Source organism: Papio anubis, chromosome 5 (assembly GCF_008728515.1).
Source record: "Papio anubis isolate 15944 chromosome 5, Panubis1.0, whole genome shotgun sequence".
Taxonomy (NCBI): domain Eukaryota; kingdom Metazoa; phylum Chordata; class Mammalia; order Primates; family Cercopithecidae; genus Papio; species Papio anubis.
The window spans coordinates 91,902,962-91,916,589 of NC_044980.1; the positions used below are offsets into that span (position 1 = coordinate 91,902,962).

Here is a 13,628-nt window from a genome sequence, read left to right on the forward strand (position 1 = left end):
GAACAGAAGAAAAATAAAGGTTCTTTGTCTAACTTATTTCAAACTCTTAAGTTGTAGTTTATGGAAGTTAGAATATTTCACCATGTATCCTACAGCTTTGACTGTTTTGAGTTATTTATTATTACTGCCAGTATTAAAGTAAAAAGATGAATCAGTTAATAAGAAAAATTTTTAAAGTTGTAAATTTTCAGAGTTATGAGTTTTTGAAAAAACATGCAAATATCCTATTAGTTTTTTCTTTTCTTATTGTCATTATTCAATTACTCTTTGAAAACAATAATCATTTTTCCTTTATATTTCATTTACATTGTGTGCCCAATTATTTTTCGTTATTGGTCAGACTTAACACATTCTTTTGAAAGGAGAGGCCGGGCGCGGTGGCTCAAGCCTGTAATCCCAGCACTTTGGGAGGCCGAGGCGGGCGGATCACGAGGTCAGGAGATCGAGACCATCCTGGATAACATGGTGAAACCCCGTCTCTACTAAAAATACGAAAAACTAGCCGGGCGTGGTGGCGGGCGCCTGTAGTCCCAGCTACTCGGAGGCTGAGGCAGGAGAATGGCCTGAACCTGGGAGGCGGAGCTTGCAGTGAGCCGAGATCGCGCCACTGCACTCCAGCCTGGGCGACACAGCGCGAGACTCCGTCTCCAAAAAAAAAAAAAAAAAAAAAAAAGAAAGGAGAATAGATAGATACTTCTCAAGGTCCTTCCAGACTTACATTTTAATAAATTTATGACTAAAATTAATCTTCTCCAGACATTGGTGAGTTAACTCTCTTGATCTGCATGGCAGAAGGATAAGCAGAACTTTGTCAGTTTCAAACTACTAAAGGCAGCTATAAAAGCGTAAGCATTTATTGAATGATCTGGATTCCATAGTATACAATCAGAAAATAGCTTTATTTTTCCACCACTATATATCACTGCTGATTTTTGATCTCCTTTTCCACTATTTGACAGCATTTTTTTTTTTAACAGATCTCGTAGTTTGTCAGTCATTAACAGTGTTTATTTATTTATTTATTTATTTATTTATTTATTTATTTATTTATTTTTGAGACGGAGTCTCGCTCTGTCGCCCAGGCTGGAGTGCAGTGGCCGGATCTCAGCTCACTGCAAGCTCCGCTTCCCGGGTTCCCGCCATTCTCCTGCCTCAGCCTCCCGAGTAGCTGGGACTACAGGCGCCCGCCACCTCGCCCGGCTAGTTTTTTGTATTTTTTTAGTAGAGACGGGGTTTCACCGGGTTTGCCAGGGTGGTCTCGATCTCCTGACCTCCTGATCCGCCCGTCTAGGCCTCCCAAAGTGCTGGGATTACAGGCTTGAGCCACCGCGCCCGGCCTTATTTATTTATTTTTTGAGATGGAATCTTGCTCTATTGCCCACGCTGGAGTCTGGTGGCACGATCTCGGCTCACTGCAACGTCCGCCTCCCGGGTTCAAAGAGATTCTCCTGCCTCAGCCTCCTGAGTAGCTGGGACTACAGGCATGCACCACCATGCCCAGCTAACTTTTTGTATTTTTAGTAGAGATGCACTTTCACCATGTTGGCCAGGCTGGTCTCAAATGCCTGACCTCAGGTGATCCACCCACCTTAGCCTCCACAAGTGCTGGGATTACAGGCGTAAGCCACTGCGCCCGGCCACCAAGTGTTTAAAAGTCCATTCTAAACCAGCATTCTAATCTTGCCTCCAGTTTAAAAATTTTTCCCTTTAGGCTTAGCATGGACTCTGGTTTTTTTGTTTGTTTGTTTGTTTTGTTTTGTTTTGTTTTTTTGTTTGTGTTTTTGAGATTGAATCTCGCTCTGTCGCCCAGGCTGGAGTGCAGTGGTGTGATCTCACTCACTGCAACCTCCACTTCTCGGGTTCATGCATTCTCCTGCCTCAGCCTCCAGCTGGACGCTGTTTCAGGAATTAGTGATGTGTGTGGGGACAGGTGAGGTGTTAACTCTTTTTTCTGTCTCCTTATTTCACATCCTCTTTCAGTTCCAGCTCACTACCCTGTTCTTGGCTCTTCCAGCGTCCAGGTCGGGGGCAGGGGTGTGATGAGAGGTAAAGAGGTTTAAAAGGAGGCAGTAAAAAGGGGTTAAGATCATGAACTCTTGAGTGAGAGACTTGGGGTCGGAGCCCCTACCACGCACAAGCTTGGTCACCTTGGTTATGTGTCTCCACAGTGTCCCTTCCTCACAATCCCAATAATGACTTTTAAAATAATGACTTATAGTCCTGAGAATCATATAAATTGATTTATGTAAAGCATTTACTCAGTAATTGTTAGATGTTACTGGATATTTTATGGGATTCATTATTATTCTTTTTTTTTCTGGGTCTTTCTTTCTTTCTCTCTCTCTCTCTCTCTCTCTCTTTCTTTCTTTCTTTCTTTTTCTTTCTTTTCTTTCTCTCCTTCCTTCCTTCCTTCTTTTTCTTTCTTTCTTTCCTTCTCTCTCTCTTTCCCTCCCTCCCTCCCTCCCTCCCTTCCTTCCTTCCTTCTTTCCTTCCTTCCTTCCTTCCTTCCTTTTTTTTTTTTTTTTTTGAGATGAACTCTTGTTCTGTTGCCCAGGCTGGAGTGCAGTGGCATAATCTTGTCTCACTGCAACATCTGCCTCCTGGGTTCAAGCGATTCTTCTGCCTCAACCTCCCGAGTAGCTGGTATTATGGGCATGTGACACCATGCCTGGCTAATTTTTTGTATTTTTAGTACAGACTAGGTTGGCCAGGCTGGTCTCGAACTCCTGACCTCAAGTGACCCACCTACTTTGGCCTCCCAAAGTGCTGGGATTACAGGCATGAGCCGCTGTGTCTGGCCTGGGGCTGTTTTACCAATGCCGATTACTCTTTACCTTGGCAGGTGTTCATCACTAGTTCTCTTTTGTGGGATGGTTTTCTGTGTTCTCTGCCTTCCTCTCCACCCACAGGGATCTTTGCACTGTAGTTTCCTGGTGTTTGTAATGCTCTTACTGGCTGATCTCAGTTCTTACCCTGCTAGACTCATGCAGTTTCCTTCCCAGAGCAGGCAAAATGATGGAAAATGGGAAAATTCATGCATCTAGGGCCAGCTAAATGCTGGAGGTGTAGGCCATTTTGCCTGTAAGTGTCTGTTCTTGCTCTACCATTATGGGCTGTTCCAGTGGTCTCCTGCTTACAGATTCCTTTAGAGTGCCTTCATTTCTTCATGCATGGAGAAATACCTGGAGACATGTCAGAGCTTCCCCAAATACTCTCATCAATTTGCCTACAGAGTGTTGCCACTCAGCAAACTTCCACCTAAGGAGTGAACTATCTCTTGGAGAAAACTTTCATCTCTGAGTGGTCCTCTTAGGGTCCCCTTTCCTTGGCTTGCTTTTAGGGAAACACACCCCTGTCCTCTCATGTAGGTGAAGGGAGACACCACGGTATTCTCTTCCTTGAATTCATTTCAAAGACTCCCCCTCTTCAGTGAATCTCTAATCTTCTCCTAAGTAATCACTGTGTACATTTGCAAGCTTATATTTTACTAGACAAGATGTATACCAAAGGAATAATCTACACGTAATTTGTGGATTGCAATTGTTGTGTGGCAGTATGGATTTCTGACTCCCCTCCCCTCATCTCCCCACCACATGTCTCATGTCAAGACTGACTCCTATTGAGAGCCAGAATACAAGGCTGTGGCAAATTTGATTCAAAAAGGAGACAGGTATTCTTTAGTACAATAAAGTGCAAACAATATACTAATATGTGGTAGTATGAAGAAGCTAATGGCCTTATACCGAAAATGTAAAAGACCGACCTTAATGAAGATTTTTTTCTCTTCTCTCTTCTGCCTTCAGCAACTGAAAATCTCTGCAACAACTTGGCAATGGAATGTGAAGGAGCCGAACAAGGAAGGACCAGACAACTGACTCACAGGGTTTGGTTGAAGGAGATGAGGGCAAGGAGAAAAGGGATATGAAGAGGGTTGTAGAGGCTGTGGGAGGAAGGAGATAGAAAAGGCCTTCGGCAAAGATACTTTTCTGCCTACATCTATGTTGGCCATATGGGGATGCCATAAATACCTTGAACACTGGAGGAGCTAGGTGTGGCACCAGACATCAAGATGGCCCTCAAGGATTCTAGCCTCCTGGTATTCATGTTCTTATATAGTCTTCTCCAACATTGAAAAGGGCTGACCTGTGTAACCAATAGGATATTGTGGGAATGATGGAGTTTGTCTTTTGAGGCTAGATCATGAAAGACATGTGGTTCTTGGACTACTTAATCATGGAGAAGACGGCTGCCATGTTGTGAAGACTCTCAAGCAGCTCTGTGGAGAGGTCCATAGGTGAGGAACTGAGACCCCCCTCCAAGTGAGCAATCTTGGAGGTGGATCCTTTCCTCTCATTCAGGCCTTCAGATGACTACAGCCTGGGCTGGTATCTTGACTACAACCTTATGGGGAACCCTAAGGCAACACCAGCTAAGATTCTCCTGAATTCCTCACCTGAAGAAACTATGAGATAATAAATCTGTGTTGGTTTAAGCCACTGTGTATTGAGATAACTAATTATGTGGCAATAGAAAACTAATACACTAAGAGATGGATTAAATAGAGAATCCACTCCAAGATTCCACTGTCCATTTGTTTATTCTTTTAAATTCTGTGTCTGCCTGACTGGCCCACAAGACTCTAGGATTATCAAGTATACTACCCTACCCTTACATAATAAAGGGTGTAGGCTGGGTGACGTGGCTTATGCTGGTAATCCTAGTGCTTTGGAAGGCTGAGGTGGGAGGATCACTTGAGGCCACGAGATCAAGATCAGCCTGGGCAACATCGTGAGGCCAGGAGATCAAGACCAGCCTGGGTGACGGAGTCAGACTCTGTCTCTAGAAGTAAGCAAACAGATAGTTAAATAAATAAATAAAATAAAGGGTGTGGTGTTTGGGTTACAATTTTAAGTGCCGAAAGGAGAAATATAAGATACAATGAAATGATATAACTCATTAACACTGTTATTATTTACATGTAAAAGTAACAATACAGTTGTGAGATACTGAATAATATGAGTAAAATTATATGGTGTGCACCTGTCATACAGTCATCAGTTTCACATGCTCCTGCTGAAAATAGCTGAGCCCTTAGTTCCTCGGTACCATTGACCTTTTCTTTAAAAAAAAAAAAAATTAAATCTATTTCTACTGTAATTTGCTATCACATATTGTCTCCTCTCCCTTTTAAAAACAACGTTATTTCTCTCTCTTTTTATAATAGAGTATTCTGAAATCTTCTGTTTGTATTCTACATTGCAGCTTCATTTCAAATCCAAATCCTTACAATTGGCATTGCTTAGCAAATTAACAATGATATACTTCGGTAGCTATCGTGTTATGATTGCTATTGTTTTATGTAACAGTTTGGCAATTGCATAAAAAGACATGTATCAATGATTTTAATAATTGAAATGCCATTTCCAGTTCCCCTTTAAGTGGAGGAAAACCTATTCAAATTAATTCATTTTTAAAAACTCCACTGTTGCAAGGCAATTTTAACAGAATGATACCACTATCTCCCTTGCTCAGAGGTTGCTATTTACATATTTAACATTCTGAATCTCTAAAGGGAGTTCAATACCATGTAAGCATTAGCATAAGGCAAGCATGTGAACCAGATACATCTACCTATCGCTTTTTACTTGGTGTTTTTCCTCCTTTGTCATCAAACTCAGAAACCGTCAGCTTCTGGCGCCCTCTTGTGGACAAATGCTCCTACTGTTTTTGGCAGCTCCCTTGTTTAGGGAAGTTTGAAAAAACGAATCATTTTCCTATTTATTTACGCAAAATAATTTGAATTTCTGAAATAGTGTGACATTTGTTGCTTGGTTACAGAATTGGGGAACTGAGAGAAATTTCTATTAAAGCAAGCATAAGACATTAAAAAAAAAAACCACTCCCGATAAAGCAATGAAATTCCTACTACATTTTTGATTTGTTAGATGGGATTGTTGGTTCTAACTTGTATTGATAATAATTAATTGCAAGAATACCAATCATGTCTGCTTCCTTCCTTCTCAATTTAGGACTTGACTAACGGGGAGGCTTCCGTTCAGCATTTGTTTTCCCAGCTCCAGGGTCAGGACTCACCGTGATCACTGGAGCCCCCGCGGTCTGCCACTGCAGGATGGGTCCTCCAACACAATTCCATAACCCATCCTACTGCCATTCCTTTCCTAGCGTCTCCTACAACAGTGTTCTCCTTTGGCCCATCCTCCTCATCCTGTCCTCCACTGACACATTAATTTTCCTTCTTGTGTTCAGGAAAGATTAATTGAGCATCAGTGAGCATTTAAGATGAGCTGGAGTCTGAGTAACAGTAGAGGGATTAGCACAGTGCTAATGTGATAATAGGGCTTAATGAGTCAGGGTATAACCCATGCCCAGACCATACAAAGCTAGGAAAAAAATTAGGCTCATAGCAGTGGTCATGTAAATTATTTCTTTGACTGTATACCTGCCTTTGTGAGATCTCCAGCCGCTTCCAGGTGTCCCTATCTCAACTATTTCTGGGAGTTCCTGTAAATTCCCATAGGTGTTCAAACAGTTTTCTTGGCCACCACACAAACACTTTCCTTTCTTTAGCTGGACTCTAGGAGATGCAGGCTGCCACGTGTTGCTTGTTTGTGTATATGTAGGTGTCTCATGAATGTGTTGCCCTGAGTGTGCTGCTCTTGCCTTGTTAAGGCCAGCTGAGGTCACTGGGGCAATGCTCTGTGTCGAGAGATGTCTTGGTCACTGCTGATGTGCTAGTGCTCTAGGTATGTCAAGGCTTCGCCAAGTTTTTTGACTTTTTAGATCTGTATTGGCTTCATTTCCAAATGCGAAAAAATCCCACTCTTGTTCTATAGTCTTCTAAAGTTCAAAAGTAGTGCTGTTTTGTGTGCTCAGTATCTCTCAGACCTTTGAGCTAGGCAGCTGTCTTATATTTCTGCCAAAGGCTCCTCGCCTCGGGTTCCCGGAGAGACAGAAGGAAGAGAGAGCCTATGAGGAAGAGAGGAAGTCACAGAACGAGATGAGACACACTCGCTCTATATCACTCCTCGCACTCTTTTACTCAGGGCATTTTTATTAGATGAAACAGTAAACGTCACTTCTCTTTCTTTGCTCTAAAGCTATTTTTAATTTTCTCAAACTGATTCCTTGTGGCTCTGATTCATCCATTTTCCAGAAATGCTCAGGCACATCTGCATCTAGGAAGAATGCAACTTAGGTGTGTGTGGGATTCTCTCCATATTAGTTAATGGTGACAAAGGTGATAGTGGACAGTGGTGACCAGGTTATGAGGAGGGAAGGAACATCTTTAGAGGAAAAATATTGGCAGCCCCCATATTTCTAAAATATTGCAGAAATTGCTCTTTTGGGGGGAGTACATCCATGAAAACTTTCCTCTCATTCAGGCCTTCAGATGACTACAGCCTGGGCTGGTATCTTGACTACAACCTTATGGGGAACCCTAAGGCAACACCAGCTAACACAATTTCAAAAGTGCTTGAATGTCTCATGAGAGCATAATACTAAAAATCTCACACTATTCTGTCTTATAAAGTACTCCCACTTTGTGATGTGTTCAGCAAACATGCTAAATTATTATTAAGCTCATCGTTTACAAATACTAAAGTTATAAGACACCTAATGGTCAAACAAATGCATATATAAGTAAATAGGCATTACCTAAAGGCATTATCTGTTATTAGAATCATCGGTACATATCCTTTTATGCAATTGCCAAATTGCCAGATTATTACATAAAACAATAGAAAGCATAACAAGGTATGCTAATTTGACTGCTTAGCTAGGAATTTGCATAAAGACATTTTTGTTTCTTCTATTTTGCAAGGTAATTATGTTAAAATGCTCCCACCTCCCCATCTCTGCTGCTCACATTTTATGGCCCAAAAATACAAAAACAGATTCTCCTGATATTTACAGTATTGCGAAGTGGAGGCAACCTATTTAGTTTTGAACTCAGATGCCCCAATTTTCTAGCTGAATCGCCTAGGACGAGTTCTCTCAATAGTCTGAGCCTCAATTTCCTGATGTTAGGACATTGGATAAAGAACACTAGTGGTACCTACCTTATAGGTGGCAAGACTTAACTGAGTTCATCAATAAAACCAAGGACAGTTACTAAGGCAAAATAAAACTTTTCTCCCTATATAAAAGTAAGTTTTTGTATGTCAGTTATTCCTCAATAAAGCTGTTAACTAAAATGAGAGACGTTTTTAAAATGAAAGTTGTCTTACTGGAAGAAAATGTTAAGTTCGACTCCTGAAAAATCTTAGCTTTCTTTCAAAGAAGGTAAAGTTCTGAGAAAGACAGGAGGGCTGTGCTTCCTGCTGCACACTATGGAATGAGTGTCTGGGGACAACATGAGTGGGGACCATAAAGTGTCCCTTCTGATGAATTTGTATCATCACTTTACTCTTTCACTTGAGCCAGCACTGACCAATACAGTAGCCACTGGCCACACATGGCTATTGAGCACTTGTAGTGTGTCTAAACTGAATTGAGATGTAGTGTCAGTATAAAATGCACATCAGATTTTGAAGACTTTATATTAAAAAACATGTGAAATAGTTTATTAAAAGTTTAAAAATATTGATTACATGTTAAATTGGTAATATTTTATATACCTATTTTTAAAAAGAAATATGAAAGTTATTTTTGCCTGTTTCTTTTTACTTTTTAAATTGTGACTGCTAGAAAACTTAAAATTATATATGTATTTTGAATTAGATTTTTATCAAACAGTGCTGTGAGCCACATACATTTTCACCTTTCCTTGATGACCCGAAGATACACAGAGAGGGCATACTTTCTGGAAGATTGGATTTAGACCTTATGACTTTAAATCTGGACACCATCAATAAATAGCTGTGTGATCATGGACAGGCATGTTAATGTCAGAATCTCAGGATTTTGTATTTTTTATTTTTTCCAGAAGCAGAAGGGTGATATTATTATGTGAGTACACAAATAGAGTTGTGCAAGAAATACAGGTTTATTTTTTCATACCTGGAGTTAATTTCTATTATGAATGTCTAATTTATCTATTAAGGAAAACAATCTCAGTTAATTCAGGTTCACTTAACCCATATACACAAAATCTTCCCTCTTCCTTGAATAGCCCTAAGGTAAGGAGGCAAAGAGTATTTGATCCTGGATGTCATCATCTCTCTCTCCTAGGGACATTCTCTTGACTGCCTGGGGTTTAGTCATCATCACTGCTGTTTCTTTCTCATTCCCACCGCAAGGCCTCATTAGGAATCCTAGTTCTTTTTTCCATAACAGATCCAACGTGGAATTTATGGAAAACAGTCCCCAAGCTAGAGAACATACTTCATAGGTGTATTAAGAAGAATAAACAAGGTGATCCTTGTAAAGTGCTTAGTACAATGCCTGATATAAATGAAGCCTCTAATAAAAGTAGTTAATATTACTAATGCTGTTGATGCAGATGTTCTGGCTTTCAGGCAGTGCACTTTGAGTTTCTAGAAATTTAGCTGCCAGAAAAGAGGTGAGTAAGGGTGTCATTTTCTGTTGCTTCTTTTTCAGTAGTTCAGAGTTAGGAGAGCAAATGTATACACTGAGGGGAACAGTGCAGTGTTGAGGGGGTTGAGGTTTGGGGACAAAACAAAACATTAATCTACAATTACTCCCTGGTTTTGATCAAGAGTTTAGCAGCTAGGATTGGTGCTGGGAAGACACCACCACATGTGGGTGGTGGTAGTTGGGTGAAGACTGGTAGACCTTCTAACATTGGAGGGTACCATGGCAGAAATAACAATACCACAAACATCTACTAAGTGTCTCTGACATGTCAATAATGTGATAGGTGGTGTGGAGAATACACAAGAAGTGGAAGTCATAGTCCATGTATTTGAATAACTTACAACTGGATAAACACAAAATCCACATTGCATTTCTAGAATGAGTGATGAGGATAAGTTGGAAGGCTGACTGTTTCTGCATGATCTTGTGTGATGGCGATGCTTTGGTGGAGATGTCAAAGCTCAGGATTAATACTAAAATGTTGGCTGGGCGCAGTGGCTCGCGCCTGTAATCCCAGCACTTTGGGAGGCTGAGGCGGGCGGATCACCTGAAGTTGGGAGTTTGAGACTAGCCTGACCAACATGGAGTAACCCCCCATCTCTACTAAAAATACAAAGTTAGCTGGGCATGGTGGCACTTGGGAGGCTGAGGCAGGAGAATTGCTTGAACTTGGGAGGCGGAGGTTGCAGTGAGCCAAGATCGTGCCATTGCATTCCAGCCTGGGCAACAAGAGCAAAACTCCATCTCAAAAACAAACAAACAAACAAACAACCTAAAATGTCAGATATAGAAACTCAATTTGTTAGTGTGCTTTGAGCCAATATGGCTACCAGAAACTTATTCTTTGGGCAATATGATGGATAATCAGAATATTGATGTATTAACTTACAGTGAAGGATATTCCTTTCAAGAGAGGAGAATGCGGCGCTGGAGTTTCGTCGTCGCCGCCGCCGCGTGTGCCATCATGCCGCCCTACACCGTGGTCTACTTCCCAGTTCGAGGCCGCTGCGCGGCCCTGCGCATGCTGCTGGCAGACCAGGGCCAGAGCTGGAAGGAGGAGGTGGTGACAATGGAGACCTGGCAGGAGGGCTCTCTCAAAGCCTCCTGCCTGTATGGGCAGCTCCCCAAGTTCCAGGACGGAGACCTCACCCTGTACCAGTCCAATACCTTCCTGCGTCACCTGGGCCGCACTCTTGGGCTCTATGGGAAGGACCAGCGGGAGGCAGCCCTGGTGGACATGGTGAATGACGGCGTGGAGGACCTCCGCTGCAAATACATCTCCCTCATCTACACCAACTACGAGGCGGGCAAGGATGACTATGTGAAGGCACTGCCCGGGCAACTGAAGCCTTTTGAGACCCTGCTGTCCCAGAACCAGGGAGGCAAGACCTTCATTGTGGGAGACCAGATCTCCTTCGCTGACTACAACCTGCTGGACTTGCTGCTGATCCATGAGGTCCTGGCCCCCGGCTGCCTGGATGCGTTCCCCCTGCTCTCCGCATATGTGGCGCGCCTCAGTGCCCGGCCCAAGCTCAAGGCTTTCCTGGCCTCCCCTGAGCACGTGAACCTCCCCATCAATGGCAACGGGAAACAGTGAGGGCTGGGGGGACTCTGAGCGGGAGGCAGGGGCTGCTTGCCTCCCTTTCTCCAGGACCAATACAATTTCTAAGAAAAAAAAAAAAAAAGAGAGGAGAATGCTTGCACAAAATTTAGTGACAGCTAATACCCACCAGAAGATAAAATAAATAGTTCTTTAATTTTCATTAATATTCATTTATTGACATTCATTTTATCATCTGGTGAATTCTAGCTGATACTAAAAATTAGTTTAAGTTTATAGAACAAATTCTTTGGCATCAAAAATTTTATCAACTAATTACATTAAAAATATGCAGATTGGGGAAAGACTACTGATATTAAAATGTTAGCAGTTACATTATCTCATATTAAAAAATCTTATATCAGTTTGAGGAAAAGCAGTGTTTTGCAAAAGCATGGTTTGAAAACCACTGCTACAAATATTGAATGGTTTAACACTATCTTGATGATTCTCTGTTTTGCACTTATATTTATTAAGGGGTTAAGACATGATCTGACCTTTGAATGAGGTATTAGATTTGGATTAGAATTAAGAAATAGGACATATAAGCCAGAGAATGAATAAAGTGTAGGTGAAAGGAGATATGCAGACAGGCTTTTAGTAGAACGCAGAGAGGAATCAAATTAGAGACTAACAGGAGGGAATGTTGTCTGGAGGCTGATTTGATAGACGATGTATCATGTAGACAATTTGGTAGACGATGTATCATATTAAATTGCAAAGTGGCATGAAGAGAATGATGCTTGTCAGAAGAAACCTGAGCTAAAAGTTTTTCACCTCATGAGTTCCGTTTCCAAAATGTTAAAGTTTCAGATCATAAAGAGTGGTTATTTTGGCCAGGAGCGGTGGCTCAAGCCTGTAATCCCAGCACTTTGGGAGGCTGAGACGGGCGGATCACGAGGTCAGGAGATTGAGACCATCCTGGCTAACATGGCGAAATCCCGTCTCTACTAAAAAATACAAAAAACTAGCCGGGCGAGGTGGTGGGCGCCTGTAGTCCCAGCTACTCAGGAGGCTGAGGCAGGAGAATGGCGTGAACCCGGGAGGCGGAGCTTGCAGTGAGCTGAGATCCGGCCACTGCACTCCAGCCTGGGTGACAGAGCGAGACTCCGTCTCAAAAAAAAAAAAAAAAAAAAAAAAAGAGTGGTTATTTTGTGTTTAACTTCTCAAGCACTTCTTAAGAGTCACCTTAAAAGCAGTTTTTTAAAACATTGTTTAGAGAATCAGCTATTTTGAATTATTGTACAAGCTATAAATGTCTGATTTTAAAAATCCCTTTGCCTCTCAAAGCTGTCATTTTTAGATAATTTTTTAATAGGCTCTGAGGTAGAAGGTAGCATACGCTGCTAACACACCTAATCTAGAGTTATTACCCAATCTTCTGGTTTCAATAGTTCCTCCCCATCTCTTCTAAATTTCATTTCATAAAATCAAATTGAGTTATAGGATATTAAAACTGTAAGGGATCTTGATTCACATGGTTATATCTTTGTGTGTTTTTTTTTGTTTTGTTTTTGTTTTGAATTCTTGAAAGGATTAAAAGAAATACAATACAAAGTAATCTTTGTTTTTCTAGGTGTTTCCTAGGGACTACACCAACATTATAATCTGGTCAAATTTCAACATTCTTCTTATGCGCTGTATCTAGAGTTAGAACTTGTGTACTTTTCTGGCATCTGGATAAAGATTGCTTTATCCAGTCCTTTACTTACTAATTTTGCACTCGATTTTATAGAGTCCATCCTCCAGACAAATGAACAGCATATGGGATATATATTTTCATGTCATAATTTTGGTCAATGTAGCAATACTGCTTCTCTGCCTTCACTGTGTATTCTTCAGTGCCAACTTGGCTAGGCCACAGGACCCGAATATTTGGTCAAACACTAGTCTAGATGTGGCTGTGAAGGTATTTTTTAGATATAATGAACATTTAAATCAGTGGACTTTGAGTACAGTAGATTACCCTCCATAATGTGGGTGGACCTCCCTCTATCAGGTTAAGGCCTGAAGAGCGAAAATACCGACTCCATGAGGAAGAGGAAGAGGAAGTTCTGCCTGCCACCTGCCTTCAGATTTGAGCTGCAACACCACCTCTTCTTGGTGCCCAGCCTGCTAGCATACCCTGCAGATATTGGACTTGCCAGCCTACACAGTTGCATGAGCCAATTTCTTAAAATAAATCTCTCTTTCCATATATATATTTCCTATTTGTTCTCTTTCTCTGGAGAGCCCTGGCTAGTACAATCAGTCAAGTATGATCAATGATCTACCTCTGGCCAAAATTCATCACTATTCCTACAGGTTAGAGTTTAATGTAAAAGTATGAGACTAAAGTCACATTTCATAGTTGCAGAAATCAGTCTTCATGAATAAAGAGAATAAAAATGGAAACCCCAAAACGAGAAGAGAATTTACTCTACATGATCTTATTATTGCTCAAGAACTCACCCCCTCAAGTAAGAGAATA

General features: G+C 41.4%; 1 long non-coding RNA gene and 1 pseudogene across 2 annotated transcripts in view; both read left to right on the top strand.

Moving 5' to 3' along the window:
- Window positions 1-7,395, top strand: part of LOC103885275 — a 28,024-nt gene extending 20,629 nt beyond the window's left edge. Inside the window, exon 3 of the long non-coding RNA XR_648285.4 lies at window positions 3,804-7,395. This is a non-coding gene — a long non-coding RNA (uncharacterized LOC103885275). The remainder of the gene's footprint in view (window positions 1-3,803) is intronic.
- A 3,056-nt stretch (window positions 7,396-10,451) lies between these two features.
- On the top strand, window positions 10,452-11,243 carry LOC101020793 (annotated as a pseudogene). The gene has a single exon (XR_002522666.2). The product of XR_002522666.2 is annotated as a glutathione S-transferase P pseudogene (transcript).
- The last annotated feature ends 2,385 nt before the right edge of the window (window positions 11,244-13,628 follow it).